This window comes from Micromys minutus (genome assembly GCF_963924665.1).
Source record: "Micromys minutus genome assembly, chromosome: 18".
In the NCBI taxonomy this organism is placed as follows: domain Eukaryota; kingdom Metazoa; phylum Chordata; class Mammalia; order Rodentia; family Muridae; genus Micromys; species Micromys minutus.
The window spans coordinates 47,846,941-47,866,904 of NC_137953.1; positions in this window are offsets into that span (position 1 = coordinate 47,846,941).

A 19,964-nucleotide genomic window follows, 5' to 3' on the forward strand; every position below is an offset into this window, starting at 1 on the left:
AGCAACTTCTAACCAATCCGCTGTCTTTGACATCACTTTCCATTGAAAACTTCCTAAGGCCTCTCATGTTCATTAGCAAATCCAGTGATGCCTGCTGGGACAGTGCAGTTGGAGCTAAGTGTGGGCTCTGAGGGAGGCTTTCAACCCTCAGTTCGCCAGCTGTGTGTGTGTGTGTGTGTGTGTGCGCGCGCGCGCGCGCGTGTGTGCACTTGCACGAGTGCATGCACGTCTCTGATCACAGTGCTCTTGGTGCATATGAGTTAAAGTGGAAAGCTGAGGTAGAGTAAAGTGTCCTCTTTTGCTTGTGGTCATACTACCCACAGTTTATATTATAGTCACCTAAGAGCCAAATACACCAAATGGAAGCTTCCAGAAATTTATTAAATTTAAAACCGTGCCCTCGGGTGGTTCACACTCAGGACATGAGCCACCTCTTTTTGCATTGTGCCCACACTATGTGAGCTACCCACCCATTACTCAGGGCTGTCTTGTTATGGTTTCCATGGGATTTAAGTGTTTGTGTTTAAACCCTACCTAAGCAGTTGTCTGATAGTATTTCACTGCTTATGACATTCACCTTCAGCTTGTCTCATCACAGAGGGATCACACGGCCACAAATAGAGTGAGTGACTACGGTTAGATACTGCAGAAGCGGAAATATACCCAGGTTTTTATTATATTTATTGTAGTATATTGCTATACTATGCATTTTATCACTACTTACTGTTGTAAGCCATTTTTTGTGCCTAATTTTTAACTTGAAGTTCATAATAGACGTGGTGTACATATTGGAATGAGCAGTGTTTACAGTATTCAGCACTATCTACAGTTTTGGGTACTCAGTGGGAATCTTTAAATGTATCATTTATGAATAAGAGGGAGATCACTGTAATTTTCAGATATCATGTTAGCTTCTTTGGCTGTGGCCTTGAGTATGCTTATTTCCGCTGCTATCCAATTTCTCTGTCCCTAAAAGGTTAAGTAATGCATTAAGGACCACTGTGACAATTAAAAGACACATGCGGGAACTAGTTTGTGTATGGGTTGGCATATATTAATCGTCCAGTTGGTAGAAGCAGCCACAATGTTGTGCAAAGCGATTCCCTGCTCTTCAGACCTAAAGCTTGTTTGTTCTGCTGCTTGCCCCCCAAACTTTTGCCCCCCAAACTTGTACCCTCTTGGTTCATAGTCACATCTATTTTTTGCACCGGGCTTCAGCAACCCTCGGGGTTCTGTGAACCAGCAGTGAGAGAAAAAGCACAGGTACTTGTTCTTACCACATCTATTCTTGCTCTCTCTCCCATCCTCTCTGAATACGACCTCTTAAAAAAAGGACTTCAGATATTTATAGGGATTCCTTCATTTATGAAAGAGTAAAAAATTCCCCAAGAGCCTAGATTTAGCAGCCATGTTTACACAACCAATCTGGGCTCCATTTGGCCATTTGTTTTACCTGTACCAGCATGTAACTATACTTTATTTTTATAGTGCTCACAGAGGTGATACAGATAATGCCCCCTCTCCAGCCATAGGGATGCTATTTGGCTTTTTTTTTATTCTGTTTTTTCTACCCGAGACTCTAAATGGGGCTTTAGGAGTGAGAACACAGGAGACTCTTGGCAGTGACTAACCACTGCTAAGTCCTGCATAGATGCCATGCCTAGTATTGTAGGACATGATCTGCTAATGTCTGTCCACAGTGAGTCCCAGGGCTGATATGGTTCACTGGAGACCAGAGAGGTATGTTCCGTGCATGTGGCACCTACAGACTTGTATATGTTCAATTGCACCCAACAGGGATAGTTATGAAAACACCCCATTTCTACTGTGTTCAGCCCCAGGTCCTGGTTTCCTGCCAAGATAACCTTAGACCACATAGCAAGGTTCCCTGAGTATTTCCTGCCTGGTTTACACAGTGTGTGGCCAGCTATCCAATCAGAATCCATTGCCCCAAGGCATCTTGGTTGTTAGAAAATATTCAGTTCTCCCAGCCACCTCAGCTCTGAAAATAAGTGCCATCTCTTCATGATGACATACTCTTCGGCCCCGATCATTGGGTTATTCCCAGACACACTCCTTCTGGCAGGAGAAGGAACCATAGGTTGACTGTGGAGAAAGGTGATTAGCTATGTATACTGGGGACAGAAGCTTGGAGATCCTGATCTCTCTCTCTCTCTCTCTCTCTCTCTCTCTCTCTCTCTCTCTCTCTCTCTCTCTCTATCACTAGAGCCCCACCCCGGGTGCTTGTCACAGTCACCCTCTATTCCCCAGTCATCCACAGTAAGGCCCGGATATCGAATTTGGTTTGAAAACAGTCGCCATCTTCATGTCTGTGTCTGAAATCATCTGTCATCGTCACAGGGTCCTTAGACAAAATGGAGAAGCTACACTTTGCTGTAAGCATACCATACAATGAGCTCCTTTGCATCTTTCTTTAGATGGGGTCTCTAATGGACTATACTGTGGCTTATTTATAGGCCTCACTCTGTAGACTAGGCTAGAATTGATAGAGAACTTCATCTGTCTCCTGTGCTTTAATGTATTCATCCATGTCCCATGGGTGAGAAAGACATTTTCATATACTCTGTTGGTCAGTCTTGCCTCTGCTTACACAGGGAAGTAGCTTCTTTCTCTTTCACCACAATGATTTTTACACACTGAGTCCTGCAGACCAGAGGGGACCAGAATTCCCTAATTTTCAGGAAAGCCTGTGAAGACCTCAATGCCACACCCTCCTTTTCTCTCTTTCTTTTTAGTCTTAGAGACATAGTGATGAGGGATGGAGAATGCCCCCTAGGGCAGGGATTCTTATCTCTCCTTTTTTACTCCTGGCCCCTATCCTCTGAGAAAGTCTTAGGTGATTCTAACTTTAGAGTTACAAGAAGTAGGTTTATAACTCAAACATCTTCTGACTATGAATCATAAAGGAATTTATTTTAAAACAACTCTTTGGAAATTATGTATAGTTTTATGACTTATTAAAGATGAAAGCAAAGCTAGTAAGGTTGGCAGACTTGTTTATATTTTCATTGAGAATTTAAATCTTGACTAAATATTTGATACTGTCAGATACAGAATATTTTCAGCATTTTCGGTATTTTATCGGTATTTTGATTTTACAGTCAGTGCAAAGACCACCAGTTCATACAGACACAGCACAGAATGTCAGAACTATAGCCAAGTCCATCATAGAAATTGTTAGAAATTATGTCCTAATCTGAAGCCAAAATTCATTATTGGTTTTAAAAAAACGAAACTTACTTGTAACTTAAACAGCACTTTTGGAAATATTTATTTTATGTCTATGAGTATATGGTATGCACCATGTGCCTGACTGGTCCCCACAGAGGCCAGAAGTGGGCATTGGATCCCCTGGAACTGGAATTACAGACAGCCGTGAGCTGCTACAGTGTGGGTGCTGGGGACTAAATGCATGTCCTCTACAAGGACAGCAAGTGCTGCTGGGCCCTATCTCTGGTGCCTCAAACAGCAAGGTGTTTAAAAACCTATATAGATTACTTTTTAAAAAGTTGTACTTTTTTCTTTCTTGAGATGATAATATATCATTTTCCTCTTCTTACCCCAGCCCCAACCTTCCCAACCTTCCCTGATATCCCTCCTGACTCTTAAAAATGTTTTTAACAACACAATCCAAAGACAGACAATTTTGGCATTTACATACTGAGGGTTGATGGTAGAAAAATATTAAGTCTGTATTTTTTTTTCCTTCAGCAAATTGTTATGTTTTTATGGGAGTAAAAAAAGAAATGTTTTGGGTATGATTCAAACTGGAGTTCATCACTCAGGACTCTTGATCCTGAGGCTGAGATGGTTTAGCAGCTCCTCATTGGAGGTGCTGGGCAGGACTGCATGACCAGGCTAATGTTTACATGCTGTGTGTTCTCAGACCCAACACTGCAGCGGAGCTTCGAGATATATCACAGGGAGCGCTGCCCGGCACACCTCAGATTCATTACATGGTTGATTTTGAATTAATTTTTGATTGTTATGCTTCCGGAAACCTTTTACCGCTGCCAAGGTTTTCTCTACCCTCACAGTCAATTATGTGGTGACCCACAGCTTAAGAAGCTGGGCAGCAGAAGAAACGTGTTGAGAAAAGCACAAACGCTTGACTTGAAGAGGCAGCACCCTAACATGGCGCTTCTTGAGGATGTGGACTGGTACAGGGAGACTTTGCTAGAACTCCTGGAACCTGACAGGGAAGCGCTGTGCTTCCCGGCTGATCCGCCACAGCTTCTGTCAGTGTCCCCACTAGGTCAGATGCCTCTGGCCCCTGTGCTTTTCATTTCATGTGAGGAACCTGACAGGAAGTTCTGCCTCTGAGCTAATGGCCGTCACTCCTTCGCTCTTCTAATGGGTCAGGCCAGGTCTAAACCTGGAGGTCTTTCCGTAACACTGTGAACCTCCTGGGCAAAAGCATGACTCGTCATAATGTGGAAAATTGCTCAAGAGTCACTGAGAGCTGCCTTCTCCCATGTCCCTATGCTTCCTTTCATATATGTCCTCACTGCCATTTTTAGGAAATGTGGGTTTTAGGGTGAGAGGGTCACAAGCCACAGCTGGTGCTAGAAACAGAGCTCGGGATGCAGGCTCTGCCGGGTCTCTAGGTCATACTTGTGCAGAGACTAGTGCCAGGGGAGAGGCAGGCAGACAAGAGATCAACTGTGTGTGAGTCACACACTTAAAAGCAGAATGAAAAAGGAAGCTCGTTTCTATGTCATGAGGGTGGGGGATGGGGAGTGGGGGGGTCATTCTTCCCAGGAGTCTGCCCAGGGCTAAGGAGCCAGTTTTGTCACCTGGCAGGGTTTGCCACAGGTAACGCTGGGAAAGTGGAAAAAATTCTTAATTTCTAATGGCCTTTGAGTGTGCTGCTTCCCCACCCGATTGGTGTTCCTGAGCTGGCTTTGGGGGAGGGGCACCAACGGACCTTGTCCACACAGGCATCTCTTCTTCTTCTTTTTTTTTTTTTTTTACAACAGGCATCTCTTCTAATCTTTTCTAATATTTATCTCCAAGAAAATGAAAACTAGGCATTTGCAGTCCAAAGGAGTGGGCCCCCAGTTGGGGGAAGTCACAATTCAGAGCTCACCTGAGCTCCAGTACCAAGGCGAGCAGGTAATCAGATCCCAGTTCATCAGGAAATCACAGACTTGCAAAGCCTTTGCTTTCCTTGATTTCTAGAGCCTTCCTGCTCTGCTCAGAAGTGTGTCACAGGAAATGTGGAACTGAGGAAAGGGAATACTACTCTCTGAGAGGTGGAGGCCTCTAAGGCTGCCTTAGTCAGGCCCCTGACCAGGCATCTTGGTGCAACAAGCCCAGACTTTGGGAGTGACTTACTCCCCCCTCCCCAAATAAATGACTCCTACTACAGACTCTTTTGGAGAGCAAATGTTCATTGAGAATTCAGTCAGTTCTCCTGAGCTTATTCTTAGTATTTTGAATACAGGTTCAGGAGTTAGGCCTTCATACTAAAGTTCTGGGTAATTCTTCCAGCTGTGATCTTAGACACCATCTCTGAATGGTTTTCCCAACACCAATTAACTTCTGTCCTCCCTGCTGGTCCCATTAACTCTCACCAGGAACTTCTCTGTAAATGGGAGGAGGCAGGGCAAGCATTTAGCTTCCCACCAACTGTCAACTTTGGCTGGGTCTTCACTGCATTTGGACATTGATTTTACATGTCCCTTCTCAGCAAACCCGTTAATAAGATTCTTTCCCTCCTCTCCGTCTCTTTGAGCCTCTTCAGCCTGGCCCTGTCTCCTGGTCAGATCTTGATTACATGTCTCATTGATTTCATTCAGCTATTTATTAATACACTAATTAGTATGTTCATTTAAACGAGAATGACACCGCTTTAAAAAAGTAAATGCACAGAGGTGCAGGTTAATGGAGACCTCTGTTTATTTAACATCGATGGTTGGTGTGAAGAGGATTCGTTTTGGATGTTAAAAGGACACGGAGAGTTTTTCCAGGGCTTAAATCACGTTAGCTGACAATCAGGGGCACCCTTTGAACGGTGACATCTAGAAGCATATTTCACTTTCCTTCTGTGATCTTAGTCTCCATGGTTCGGCTACGGAAGCCAGGAGAAGGCCAAAATGGGGCAGAGCTGGCTAGACGGTCTGATCTAGACGGTCTGATCTGTTGTTCTTGGGCTGCTTGGTATTAATCAGGGCAGGTGAATTCTCTGACAACTGCCAACTCTCACTGGGAAAATGCTTTTCAGTCTCCTGGCTGACTATGTATGTGACTTTGTTCCACACAGTCAGATGCAGGATCCCAGCCTCCTTCTATCTTCCTCGGATATCTCTGGGGCCTTGTAGCTCAATACTGGCTCTTCTGCATCCTGCTGGGAGAGGAGGCACAGGTGCCCCACTCCTATGCTTTTGAGATCAATTCCAAGGCCCCTTGTAGATACCTAAAAACCGATAGTTCTGAAATATATATATATAATCACCATGAGCGTGTATCAATTAATCTGATAACTGAGATGGCTATTGATTGGAGGTTACAATTAGGAAGAAAAAAAAAAAAACCACATGTAATATGCTTTTGTGTTTGATTGTTTCAGTCTGGAGAAACTTATGGAACAATACTGGATGCTAATATTTTCCTGAAAGATGGGTAGCAATAGAAAAGGAGTGGAAAGAAGGAGAAGACAAAACAATGGATTTAGACTTCTTTGGTGCCATTGGATGTTGGTACTTCGTGGTTGGATTGAAACAGGGAATTAAGCTAAGTTGTTTTACAGCTTAGATCCATGTAGGTGGCATGGTAGATGGTTAGAGGAACGTGGCCTCCAAGTGAGAGGGTTGGTTATGAACTGCCACTCCAGTGGGAAGGTGATGGGGATTGTCTTAGTTTGGGTTACTATTGCTGTGACGAAACACTATGATCAAAGCAGTTTGAGGAGGAAAAGGCTTATTAAGCTTAAGCTTCCACATCCCATCTCATCATCAAAGGAAGTCAGGACAGGAACCCAAACAGAGCTAGAACCTGGAGGCTGGAGCTGATGCAGAGGCCATGGAGGGGCACTGCTTACTGGCTAGCACCTCATGGCTTCTTCACCTGCTCTCTTATAGAACCCAGGACCACCAGCCTGGGGATGGGACCACCCACAACAGAAATCACCAATTAAGAAAATGCCCTAAAGGCTTACCCCACAGCCCAGTGTTATGAACGAGATTCCCCCACCCAACCCCACCCCCAACTGAGGTTCCTGCCTTTCTGATGAATCTAGCTTGTGTCAAGCTGACATAAAACTATCCAGTGAGGGGTGGCAGAGTGAGGGAGTCAGTGAGAGGGATAGAGAGGAGGGTTAGAAGTGGTAATTAGTGCAGCTGAGGGGCATGGAAGAACCAGTAAGTAGCCAGGCTCCACCAAAGAGAGAGGTCGGCCATGGAGGATGTGGGAAAATGTGGATCTCTTTTTGCCACTCTGACTTCGAGATGACTGAAAGGCCTGGATAGCTAGAGGTATAAAGAAGAGGTGTGCAGTCTGGACATCAGGGCAATCGAGAAAATTGAGGACTAGATAGGAATAAAGTGAGGTATGTCCAGCATAGCCACCCATGGAGTGGGTGACCTGATAATTTTGGGACCCTTGGCAGGCAGAGTGGCTAGACTGCCCTCCTCCTTTGCCTAGTGACCCTGGGAAAGTAACTGTGAATAGCAGGCTTCCAGTGCCTTATGAGCACTAAATTAAGTCACGTTGTGGTTAAAATTAACATTATGATTTTTCTAAGCTATTTTGCTGAGCTTGGCTATATGTGTCCCACGTAGCTTTTGCCAAGCAATGTATACTGACCAATGGCTGCTCTCTTAATCTGACCCTGTAAAATCTCTTCCTTGCACCAGGGAGCTAGTGCTTCCTTAACTTTGAATAAAACTTCTCTGATGGGTGAGGGATAATCAGAGAGCCTGGTCAGAGAAGGGGACTTAGCCTCACACTGTAGCTCTATCTCCATTTCTAGGCTTGGGCTATCCTCAAGGGAGTGTCTGACGAACCAGTGCTCTGTGGCCCTGTGGACGTCCTTCTCTAGAGGAAGGATCCTGCAGGTTGGAGGCACCCTTGAGTTCAGTTTGGAGATCCAAATTCTACCCCTCACCTCTTCCCCTAGGAAATGGCCTCTCCATTCTGAGGCAAGTTCATTCTGGGGTACAGAAGTAAATGTGTTTAAGGGGCCTCCAGAACATTGGTGGCAGAGTTAGGCTGTCTGATGCGGCATACTTCCTGAAGTCTGGACAGAATCCCAGCCTGCTCCTGGATCCCAGACTCAAACTCCCCTCCTCGTGAGGAAGTGGCCCATCTTCTTGGTTTTCTCCTTCTTTACCTAATGTGCAAACTGTAAGTCAGGTGTAACTCTACAAGAGTGAGCTGGGAGTTCTTTTTGAAAACACCAAATTAATTGGTTAATTAATTAATTCTGTGTATGGGTTTATGCATAGCACAACAGATACATGGAGGTTATAGGGCAACTCGCAGGAGTCAGTTTTCTTTCCACCATCTTGGTTCTTGAGAAGAAACTTGGATCATCAAGCTTTGTGGCAAGTGCCCTCTGAGCTGTCTCACCTGAGTTTTCCAAGTCGCACACTACTCTACAAACAAAGCAAACCCCAAGGAGAGCCTTTAAGATGTAGCCACACTTAACCCGAGTTTGCATGACTGATAAGGAGGCCTCTTTGCAAGCCCATTTTCTAAGACATCAACTCAGGCAGTAGGCCAGTGAAGGAAACCTGCCCCAAGAGGTATTTTACAGCCCATTTATTTTGAATGCTTTATTTTCAGGGTCTGTGAATCGGAGTTTCAAAAATCCTTGGAAGGACCAAATATATCATAGTGTCTGTCACTGTGTTGGGCCCTGGGGATTTACCAACAGTTGCCAGGTGCTTCTCCTGGGCACCCAAGTTCAGAACTGTTTCAGTATCTGGACTCAGCTGTGCAGTTTAAACCTCAAAGAGTGTTATGAATAACTAAGTGTTCTGTCTATGGGGTGATGAGGTTTTCACGGACTGAAGTCTCCTTAGGTGTGGCAGGGATGTGGATACATACTGTCCATGCAGATTAGGGAAGAGCAGATTAACCTTTTGTTCTCCTTGTCTGGCTGGGTATTTATTGGGGAGTGTTATTATGGAATTCTTGGTCTGGGTCATTGGCCAAATTGTGACTGGCTGATAGGGATGGATGGAGGGAATATCAAACCCCAAACATCTGCATTTCAGCTGCAGCTCTCTGGCTGATGTTTCTGTTCTCAGTCTCCATCAGTTCTCTCATCGCAATAAACCAACCCCAAATGCATGTAAAATGATAAGACACCAACAATAATAGCAAATAAGTAAGTGAGTAAGTAAATATATAAATGAATAAAAAACCCACTTGCATTTGAAATTGCCCCCGGCTCATCTGCTTATCGTAGAAATCCTCTCAGTCATCTCCCAATTAGGATTAAACTCTACTCTGAATTAATTTTGCATTACAATTTAACTTGATTAAAGACAGTGACTGGGTGAGTCTTGAGCTCTGTTTCCTCCTGTGACAACCAAGTGCAAGTAAACCACCAGGACTCTAACTCCCTCCTGAACTCCACTGGCTGTGGAACGTGACATTCCTCGAAACTCTTTTGAGGCATTCCAAAGCACTGCTTTGTCTGTCTGGTCTCTCTCCCCCAGCAGCCCTGGAGCAAAGCCACCCATTGAAAGGGCTCTGTGTGGCTGGGTGTTTTCTTCAGTTTCATGTTTTGTTCGAAGGCATTAGATCTGTTTGGGCTCAGACTCCCCGGGGCCGTGTGTGCGTCAATGCCATCTTTTTGTCCTAATTTGGTCATGGTGATCCTGGGCTCTGTAGTTGTGGCTGCAAGGAGGTGCTTTCTACTTTCATGTCATTCCAGGGCTTGTTTGCAAGATGCTGCATAAGGTTGGGAACAGAGCCACCCAAAAGCCAAGAATCTAAGCAAATCACTTGTTGCCTACAAAGCCAGGGATTGGATTCTCCTGGTGATTGGGTCTGTGGGGTTGTGATGTCCCCTGTCTCCTATAGGCTTGCTGTTGGAATGTGTGTCTTTTGGTTTTTTTGCACTGTAGAATAGTAAGTAGGAAGCTCTGGTAGTTCTTCTAGGAGAAAACCTATACCCAGGTCCCAGCTTCTCTTCTTAGATTCTGCCACGTCAGCCATGGTTCTTAGCTGTGTCTTCATGCAGTCAGAAGTAGATGAGGTTACACTATGAAGGAGGAGGACCTTGGCTAAGTGTGATGGCTAAACTTAATTTTAACTTGATTCTTAGAAAGAAGAAACCTCACTGGAAGAATCGTCTTCATCAGACTGGTTTGTGGGCATGTCTAATGGTAATTTTCTTGATGTAGGAGGGCCCAGTCCACTGTAAATGGCACTGTCCCTAGGAAGGTGGGCTTGAGCTATGTAAGAAATGTAGCTGATCATGATCTTAAGAGCATGCCAGTAAGTAGTACTTTCCAGTGATCTCTGCTTCAGCTCCAGGTTTCTGCCTTTAGTTCCCACCCTGACTTCTCCTGGTGATGACTGTTGTCTGGAAATGTAAGCAAGAAAATAAATCATCCCCCTGCCTCAAGCTGCTTTCTGTTGTGGTGGTTACCACAGCAACAGAAAGCAAACTAGAACATGTAAACCAGAACAGAAAGAACATGTTCATTTCAAAGAACCAGAAATTAAAGCAAAGGTGTACACAAGAAAGGTTTTAGAAAGCATTATCTGGAGGCTAAAGGGGGAAACTCTGGAATCAGATACAGACTAAATTCACTTCTTAGCCTGGACAGTGACCTAATCCCTCTCCCCTGCCACCTTCCTATGACGACTACTCCTTTTGTGAAGTGCTGATGGAAGGAAAGCTACCTTCTTCACAAGATGTGCATTAAAGGTTCAGCCGTGATGCTTGGCCTAAAGAGGATGCTCTTGTATATCTTCCAATTTGAAAAGACTTTAAACTCTTTCAGCTACTGGAATAAGGGAAACCACCAACAGCGAGCTAGTCTGCTGTACATTCAGTCTATCTTTGCAAGAGAGGAAATACTTACAAATGAATGCATCCTCAGGATACTTGTAATTAATTGCCATCTATTCAGGCTCCCTTCCTTGAATCAAGGAACCAGGCAGTCCACTTTAGCGTTTGACTTGAATACATTCAATTTGTGGGTGTTGTGGGTTGGACCTATGATTTTCAAACCCTGCTTAGCTCAGGATTTAGCTGATGAACTTGGAAAAAAAATCATTCATTTCCTAGCTTCCTCTCAGTCTGATTGAATCAGACGCTCCAAGGGGTAGTAAGGCATGGGCATGAGGAGACTTTTCAATATATATAATGCATATATATTAGTATTTAATGAATATGTAATAATCTGTGTCTATATATAGATGTATGTAACAAAAACAACAAAAAGAGACTGAATTTGAAAGAGAACAAGGGTAAGCGTACATGGGGCTAGGTTTAGGAGAAGGAAAGAGAAGAGAAAATGATATAGTTATAATTTCAGAATCTAGAAATTATTTTTTTAAAAGAGGAGAAAGGAGTTTGAAGGCAATCAGTTTGGGAAGCTCAAGGCAAGGTCAGAGTCACTATATGACAGTTTGTTTCTGTCGGCTCCATTAATGGTGTTTCTTCTCCCCTTTACTCTCTAGAGTATCATTAAAAAGCTGAGTACTCAAGGGACACTCAGCATCTGCCCCCTTCTGTTCTTGAATCTAAATGAGTGTCTGGTTGTGAGTTAATGATGGCCCCTATTGGCCTGGTAGTACTGCATTCTGGAGATATTCTTACAAATGGCCTCCTCAACAATTCTACTTTCTTTGGATATATGAAACTTGACCAGGAATTGCATTCCTCTCTCTCTTGTTTCCTTCAGCTCTGCTCTATAACTCTCTGGGTATTGCCAGCCTATTTACCAACCCTACCAGGGCTGGTGAAGGGTAGATCAAGTTCATCTTGGACAATCCCAGGGAAGTGGCTTTCTCGGTCTCTTCCCTTCACCTCCTAGTCTCCAAACCCCTGTATGAAGGGTCATGCCAGCTGTGTCCAGAGGCAGATATTGTGCAGGTTCCTCTCTCACTAATTCCCACTTTTTCTTCATTTGTTTCTACTTTATGCTTTTAAGTTTTACTGAGTAGGTGTCATGGCTGTCTTCCAATTCTATGAAACAGGCACTACAGGAGGGTCTATTTCATTTTTGAATAATATACTCTAGAAAGCATTTTTTCCTGCCTTCTTTTCTGAATCTCAAGGATAGAATTTAAATATTATAAGTGGTAATATTCTGGAATCATGCCAACTTTGTTTCTACTAGAAACTGTGGGACTCAAGGGAAAGACTAGGGGCATCATGTCTGTTCATTTCTGGGATCTTCAAGGATTTCCATAACGTGGGTCAGGGTAGTTGGGATGTGTCTCACTTCTTGGCAGATAACACTCTCTCTCAAATGGGAGGGAACAGTCCTTGTGACAGGAGCTATTGAATCAGCTGTTGGTGTGACCTTGGAGAGAAAAACTAGATCATCTTGAAAGATCTTTCACTCTCAAAGTCTATCTTCCTGCTCTCTGGGAGGAAGTAAGGTCTAAAGACTAGCAATCTAGAAGCCATTGATTCACTTTGTGCCTGTGAGGGACAGTCTTTTTGTGCAGCGAGTAAAGGTTGTCTTTATCTTGCTCAGATGCTGATTTCTCTATTACCAGAGTTGAGTACAGCAGCTCTTTGGTATTGTTATTTTTATGAAGCAATGCCTGCCTCAGAGTTTTGTAAACATTTTTCTCCTCCACTTTCTGATTGGTCAATAAAGAACTGATTCAGCCTATGACTGGGTAGATGAGATAGGTAGGCTGGACTTTCCATCCCAGCCAAGGGTCCTGAGGTAGACAAAGGGAGGAGGAGGACCACAAGAAAAGAAGGAAAGAGGTGGTCCCAAAACAGAGGATCCAGAAGGAGTCATGATGGCCAGGTCATCAAGGGATCACTAGCAGGACACATGGAGCAGAGCAAGCTAGGGCAAGATTCAAACTACAAGTAACATGGGGCCTATGATTAGGAGAGTTAGAGGGTTAGACCCTTAGGTCTTCAGCTTGTTAATAAAAGTACCAGGTCTCTTTATCTATTATTAAGGAGCTAGAACTGATTAAAGAGGGCATGGAAATGCCTTGCAGTTATTTGGGAGCAAAAGGGGTGATGTAAACCCCCCGAAAATTCTACTACCCACCTCGGCTGACTGATGTCCTCTGAAAGAAACAAGGCCAAGAGATGCCCTAAAGCCTGGTGACTTTCAACCTGATTAAAAAACTAATGGTTTTCAGATGTGACTACTTATCAGAGCCCCAAGAGCCAGATTATTTTGTTTTGTTTATATCTGTGGAATATTTTGGTGTGGCCAACATTTAGAGGTTAGAAGATTTCACTTCAAGTTTCTATTTATAGAAACAAAGACCTGTCTGAGAATGCTGAGGCTTTAATCCTGAATGAGGCCTCTCAAAAGACCTGGAGCCACTTCCTGGGGGAGCAAGCTCTCCAGCCTGGAGGGAGCACATCCACCATAGCTTGCTTTAGCCCTTGATATTCTCTGTCTCTCTTGTCTTTAGCCCTGGGTTGGCACCTGAGTCTGAGAGTGCTGCCTGGCCTGGAAGAACATTGTGAACATCCAGAGGAGGCATAGGTTTCCAGGCCCTGTCTCCCAGGGACTTTGTTTCCTGATATGGGTTCCTGCTCCAAAAAATTGTACTGGAGGGCTAGTGACCTGGAGCCTGGGGATTGGCTTGAAATGAGAAGTGAGTGTGTCTTCTCCACTAGGACAGTCAAGAAAATCCCATTGAGGGCAAAGACTGTGTATCTATCTTTAGTACAGGGCCTAGAGTCTTGTGTTCTGTGTGGACATGGAAGACCCCATCAACTGGATTTTACTCTCACACTCATGCTTGTGGTCTAGAAAGTGCCACTTTCTTTGTGGTTGTGATTGGTGGGCAATATTGGCCTCACCAAAGCTTCTGAGAGAAGCAGAGACTCCCTTTTCTCAGCTCTCTCAAAATGGAAGCTTCATGTTAGAGCCTATATTGGAGTGGTTGGAAATGATTCCAAAGTCAGCAATGAATGTAGGAGTTGGCTCCGAGGGACCAGAGTGAGCAGAGCCTGACAGAACAGCCTGTAAGAGGAGAATCCCTAGTATTTGGACTCTCTTAGATGTTCTATGGGCCTAGAAGCATCAATTTCCTCATACCCACAATATAGTGTTTGGCCTGTAGTACTACCGTTACATTTCAGTCTGAATATCAGCTTTGGATGTAGACATCCTGATCCTATAGCTAGAGTAAGGCACATTGTGTTCTGTGTAGAAGGCAAGTGTCTACAGGTCTGGTTCATCAGGCTCATCACTCTGGAGAACATCTATCCCTCTAGAACAGCTGTTAAAGCCAGGACTCTCTTGGACAAGCTACTAATGACTGGAGTAATTAAGGGCATTTGACCACTTACTAATAATTGTGTCCCTAGGATTGTCTGGTTATTAATGATGCTACTATTCTGTCCTACTCTCTTGCTCTAAAGTTATCTCACCAGTCAGCAGAAAGAGAACCATCTCCCTCCTGCTGGGTCTAGATCCAGCAGGTGCCTGATAACTTTGTAGTGGATGGTGTCAAGCAACCATCTATCCTTTCCCTCCTAGCAACACTTACTTTCTTAGCCTCTCCTGCCCTATTGCAGGTCTTAACACCTCAATCCTTACTTATTCTTATATTCCCCTTTCTTTTCTTCCTGTAAAAAAAATCATTCATGGAGCTCTTCCTACCTTGGAATCACAGCAGTTCAGCCACTGCTTTCCTTACTAATGGAAGAAAAGCTTTGATAGGAAAGAGGTCTGGACACGTGCTCTTGGAGGAGCCTTCTTGAAACTGTGTGATGGAAGAGCTGGGAAGATCTCGGTCAGTTCATGGCTGTGCATGGGGAACCATGGGGAGCAGTAGGGATTCAGCGGTACATTGGCATACTTGACTTCACCAGCAGGGACGAAGTAATCTATTTCTGAGACAATTTCCCAGGCTTCACTTTGCTACAGTAAGATTCTCAACCAGCCCCTTCTGTGTTTTCATGTGCATGAGTTATAGCAGGGCCATACACAAGCTCTTATGAATTGGCATCAGGAGACAGGGTCCTTTGGGAAAGGCTTATGAGAAACTTTTGTACAACTTGAGCACAAAGGATATCACAAGATGGGTCTCCACACTCATGAATTCCAGGTATGAAGATTGATAGAAGTTCTGGGATTGGATAAGGAAGAGCCTTTTTTTTTTTTTTTTTTTGTATGTCTTATTGATTTGGAGCAGACAATTCATAAAAGAAGGCAAAAGCAAACAGGTCCTGTGGTGAGCTTTTCCGGATGTGGCTGCTTCACTTTCTCCAGTAGCTCAGCCTCAGATCGATGTCAGACTCTGTAATTTATTTATGAAATTATATAGCCTTTCCTCTAGTAACATTTTACTTTTATTTTATTTCATCTTCCAGATCCCTACTGTGGACACAGGAGTTATTTCCTCATAGGAAGTTGCCTTTTGACACTTATTCATATAAATGGAAGAGCGGATGGGGGAAAATAGCCATAGTATATGGTAGACATTTAGACCCAGAACGATGTGATTATAGTTTAAAGGTTTATATTTCCATTGAATCCACTTCCTAGAAGCCTGGCAAGTTAACCCTTGTGGGCACTGTTTTATCCCTCTGCAGGACCAATAATGACAACCCTCAGCATCCACTAGGATCACCTGTGTCACAGGGATGGAACATGTCCTTCTTACTCTCTGTACACTTGAGTTTATTTCTGCGTCCTTCCTTTTTTATGTAACATCCTGGCTCATGTTCCAATAGCTCAGAACCTCTGCATATTAATCGGCATCCTAGAGAGATTTTTCTCAAAAGGATAATGCTGCCAACCAACCTCTCTTAGAGAATGTCTGTTAACACAAAGTAGGGTACTCTTTCCCCAGGAGGTTGTTCCCCGAGCCAGACTGTAGTGATGCCACATCTGGGTATGTCCTTACATGAAGCCCTTCAGGGAGTTTCCTGAGTTGGAGAGAGGCCATTGTCACTCATTTCAGACTGAGATCTTTCACTGAAGCAGTGTCGTGGCTGAAGGAGGGCAGGTAGCTGTGCTTTGGACCACCTCTACCCCTGTGTGAGTCATCCATGTGCAAACCTGTGGCACTTGACTCTTTTCTGTCAGCTCTAACTCTCAGGCATTTGGAAAATCCTCTCATTTTACCATTTGATCTCATTTCAGTCGTCCGGATTTGTTTTCATGATTGAACTCCTGTCTTGGTCTTCTGGTTGGGATACCATGCTTGCACAGGAGTCCTGCCTCCCTCCAATCCATCTTCTTGTCCTCCCATTCTTATGCTACAACCACAGGGCAGCTGGGCGAGTACTCTTCTCTTAGGAAACGTGCTAAGTCTAATTTGAAGTTTGAGGTATAGTATTGAAAGATATTACCCCTCATTAAAATGGATTTTTTTTCTCACATAATATATCCTAGTTAGGATATATTTCTCTATTTTAACTCTTCCCAGTTCCTCCCCATAACCCCTTCTATCTAGATCTACTTCCTTTCTGTCTCTTGTTAGAAATCAAACAGGCTTCTAAGACATAATAAAAAAAATAAAAAGAAAATAGATTTAAAACCTAATACAGTGGACAAATTAGACAAAGCAGGAGGAAAAGAGCCCAAGAGAAGTCTCAAGAAACAGACCCACTTGTTCACATACTCAGGAATCCCATAAAGACACTAGACTGGAAGCCACAATATACATTTTGAGAGCCTGCTGCAGACTCGTGCGGGCTCTGCATGCTGCCTCACTCAGTCTAGAGTTCCGAGGTGTTTGGCTCATACTGACTTACAGGGCCTTGTTTTCTTGGTGTCCTCCATCTCCTCTGGATATTACGTTCTTTCTGCCTCCGCATTCACAGGGATTCCTGGTATCTGAGGGAGAGATTTGATGGAGACATTCTATTAATGGCTGAATGTTCCAAGACCTCTCTCTCATTCGCTGTGTAGTGTCAGGCTGTGGTCTCTGTATTTGCTCCCATCAGCTGCCAGAGGAAGCTTCTCTGATGATGACTGAGCAGGGCGCTGATCTATGAGTGTAGCAGAAGGTGTGTGGGGGTCATTTTATTGTAATTTTTGGGCGGATGGTAGAACAGTAATATTTGGTTTTACCCTAGGTCCCTGGTATATCTAGGCCACCCAAGCAGTGTCAGATATAGGTTCTAACTTATGGAGTGAACTTAAGTTAAATCACATATTGGTTAGTGACCTCCATAAGCTTTGTGCCACTCTTTCACTAGTGTATCTGGCAGGCAGGGCATCTGCCTTGATCCAAGAATTTGAGGCTAGATAGGTGTTTATGTTTCTGAAAGATATAGTCTTTCAAAAAGTGAAAGTATTTTAACTTTTACTTTTTGTGTATGAGTGTTTGGCCGGCACATACAGCATCCATAGAAGCCAGAAGAAGGCATCAATGGGTCTCCTAGAGCTGGGGTTATAGAAAAGTTGTGAGTCACTATGAGGACACTGGAAATTGAACCCGTGTCATCTAGAAAAACAGCTAATGCTCTTAACCACTAAGAAACCTTTCTAGCCTTGGAAGACATGATCTCAAGTGGCCCAATCTCAAATATTAAAATCCGGAAAGAACAAGATCCTTAAAGTATAAAACTCTGAACATGTGAATCCCAAAAATGTAACACTGGGGGGAAAGGGTAAAATTCTTTAAAAGGTATTTATTTACATTTTTAAACTAAAAAAAAAGCCCTAAGATTAATATTTAATTACAGCATTTCTTCTCTCTCTTTCTTTCCTCCAAACTTTCATATATATATATATATATATATATATATATATATATATATATATATATATATATACACATACATGCATGCATACATACGTACATACATACATACATACATACATACATACAAACAAATATATATATTCCTAGATATAACCTGCTCAGTTGTATAATGATTCTGATATGTATATGTCTTCAGTGCTGACTATATGGTTTTAGATAACCAGTTGGTATGTTGTCCTTACGGAAGATTACTACTCAGTTCTCAGAACTGATTAGTTGCCTGTGGTTCTTTGCATGGGGTTGAGGCTTCACGGGCATTCCCCAATCCACTTTGACATGTCTCTTGGACAGTCATGTATTTTCATTTTTAAGGGGGTTTTATTTGGGAAACATAAAGAAGCCAGAGTGGAACACTTCTCAGTTACTTTATATGAGAAAATAGGCAATAGTAATGATGTATCTTTGCAAGCATAAACTCTAAGGAATGTCAGTGGCAGTCCAATGAATAAGGTGTGGGAGCAGGAAAACCACATACATGAAAAATAGGTCATAAACCAAAATGCATAAATGCCTGTCACTGTGGTTGCTGATTGTTTACTCCCAGTTTTATAAGTGTGGTGGTCTGAAATGCTGTGGCAGATGGCCTGGCCTTTAATAAGATCAATCAAAAACAGCAGAGGGTCAACACTTGCTTCCACTGTTTCCTGAGCATTCAAGAACCCAAGAAGTTTCTTTCTTTTACAAATACAGACACACAGGAAGGATATCTCTTCATTTACTCTGGCTTTCTCACTATATTTGCATACAAACCTGTGCTTACACACAATGTCAACATTATGGTAATGAACTTTCACAGATTTAGCAAATTTAGCAAGAAAACAATTGACAATTTATGCTGAAAAAACTAAGTTGGAAGAACCTTAAGAGTTTAGTGCCCATCAAGCATGGGGACACTTTGTCTCAGGACTGTAAGTGAGCAAGCCCTTGTAGCCATTGTATAGCTGAGAACAATGTCAACTCTTAAAATGATAGGGATACTATACTGTGTTACAAAAAGTTACCAGGTCAAAGAAACCCAGTGCTACCAGGTAGAAGACACTTTACCTTTCTCTGCAATTTTTCCATACAGACAAATATTTGAACACAATACCCAAATACAAAGATGTGCCAGTATATGAGGAACTAAATCCCCATGAACTAGAACCAGCTAAAGTGATAGATTTTCAGGTTTTCTAGATACTCCATCTAGGAAGCACCAGCCTCTAAAATAGCAAGACTTCCTATCCCCAAGTGGAAATGAAACAAGGCTAAAAATGTTGTCAGCTAATAGGGAACTACATAAATTATATCGTAGGTTTGAAACAAAGACCAAAGCTAGAATGGAAGAATGCAGCAATCTAAGTATGATTTCAATGGGCAGATGACAGAGAAAGTGGGGAACAGGGCACGACATAGAGGTAGCACTGAAAATGTTTGATGTATGTAATTGGAGATTTTCAAAGAGAGAGAATTGGAAAATTGTTTTTGGAATAGGTAATATTTTGCAGGACTGAGAAAAATTACCAAATGCACACATTCGAAAGGTCTGCAAACTCTGGCTCAGTTAGGGTTACTATTGTTGTGACAAAACACCATGATCAAAAAGCAAGTTGAAGGAGAGAGGGTTTATTTGGCTTATATGTCCATACTGATGCCCATCATTGAAGTAAGTCAGGACAGGAACCCAAACAGGGCAGGAACCTCAAACCAGGAGCTCATGCAGAGGTCATGGGAGGGTGCTGTTTACTGGCTTTCTCTCCATGGCTTGTTTAGCCTGATACATTATAGAATCCAGAACCACCAGCCCAGGGATTGTACAACACAATGGGCTAGGCCTTACCCACCAATCACTAATTGAGAAAATGCCCTATAGTCTTGTCTCTTATAGAGGCATTTTTGCAACTAAGGTTCCCTCATAATAAGTGACATAAGTTAGGTCCAGTGTTACATGTATTCACAGAACAGCTAGTGACCTCCATTTTTATGTAAAAAAAAAAAAAAAAAAAAAAGAAAAAAAGAAAAAAAAAAGAAAAGAAAAAACCCCGAAAAACCTCAGGCTT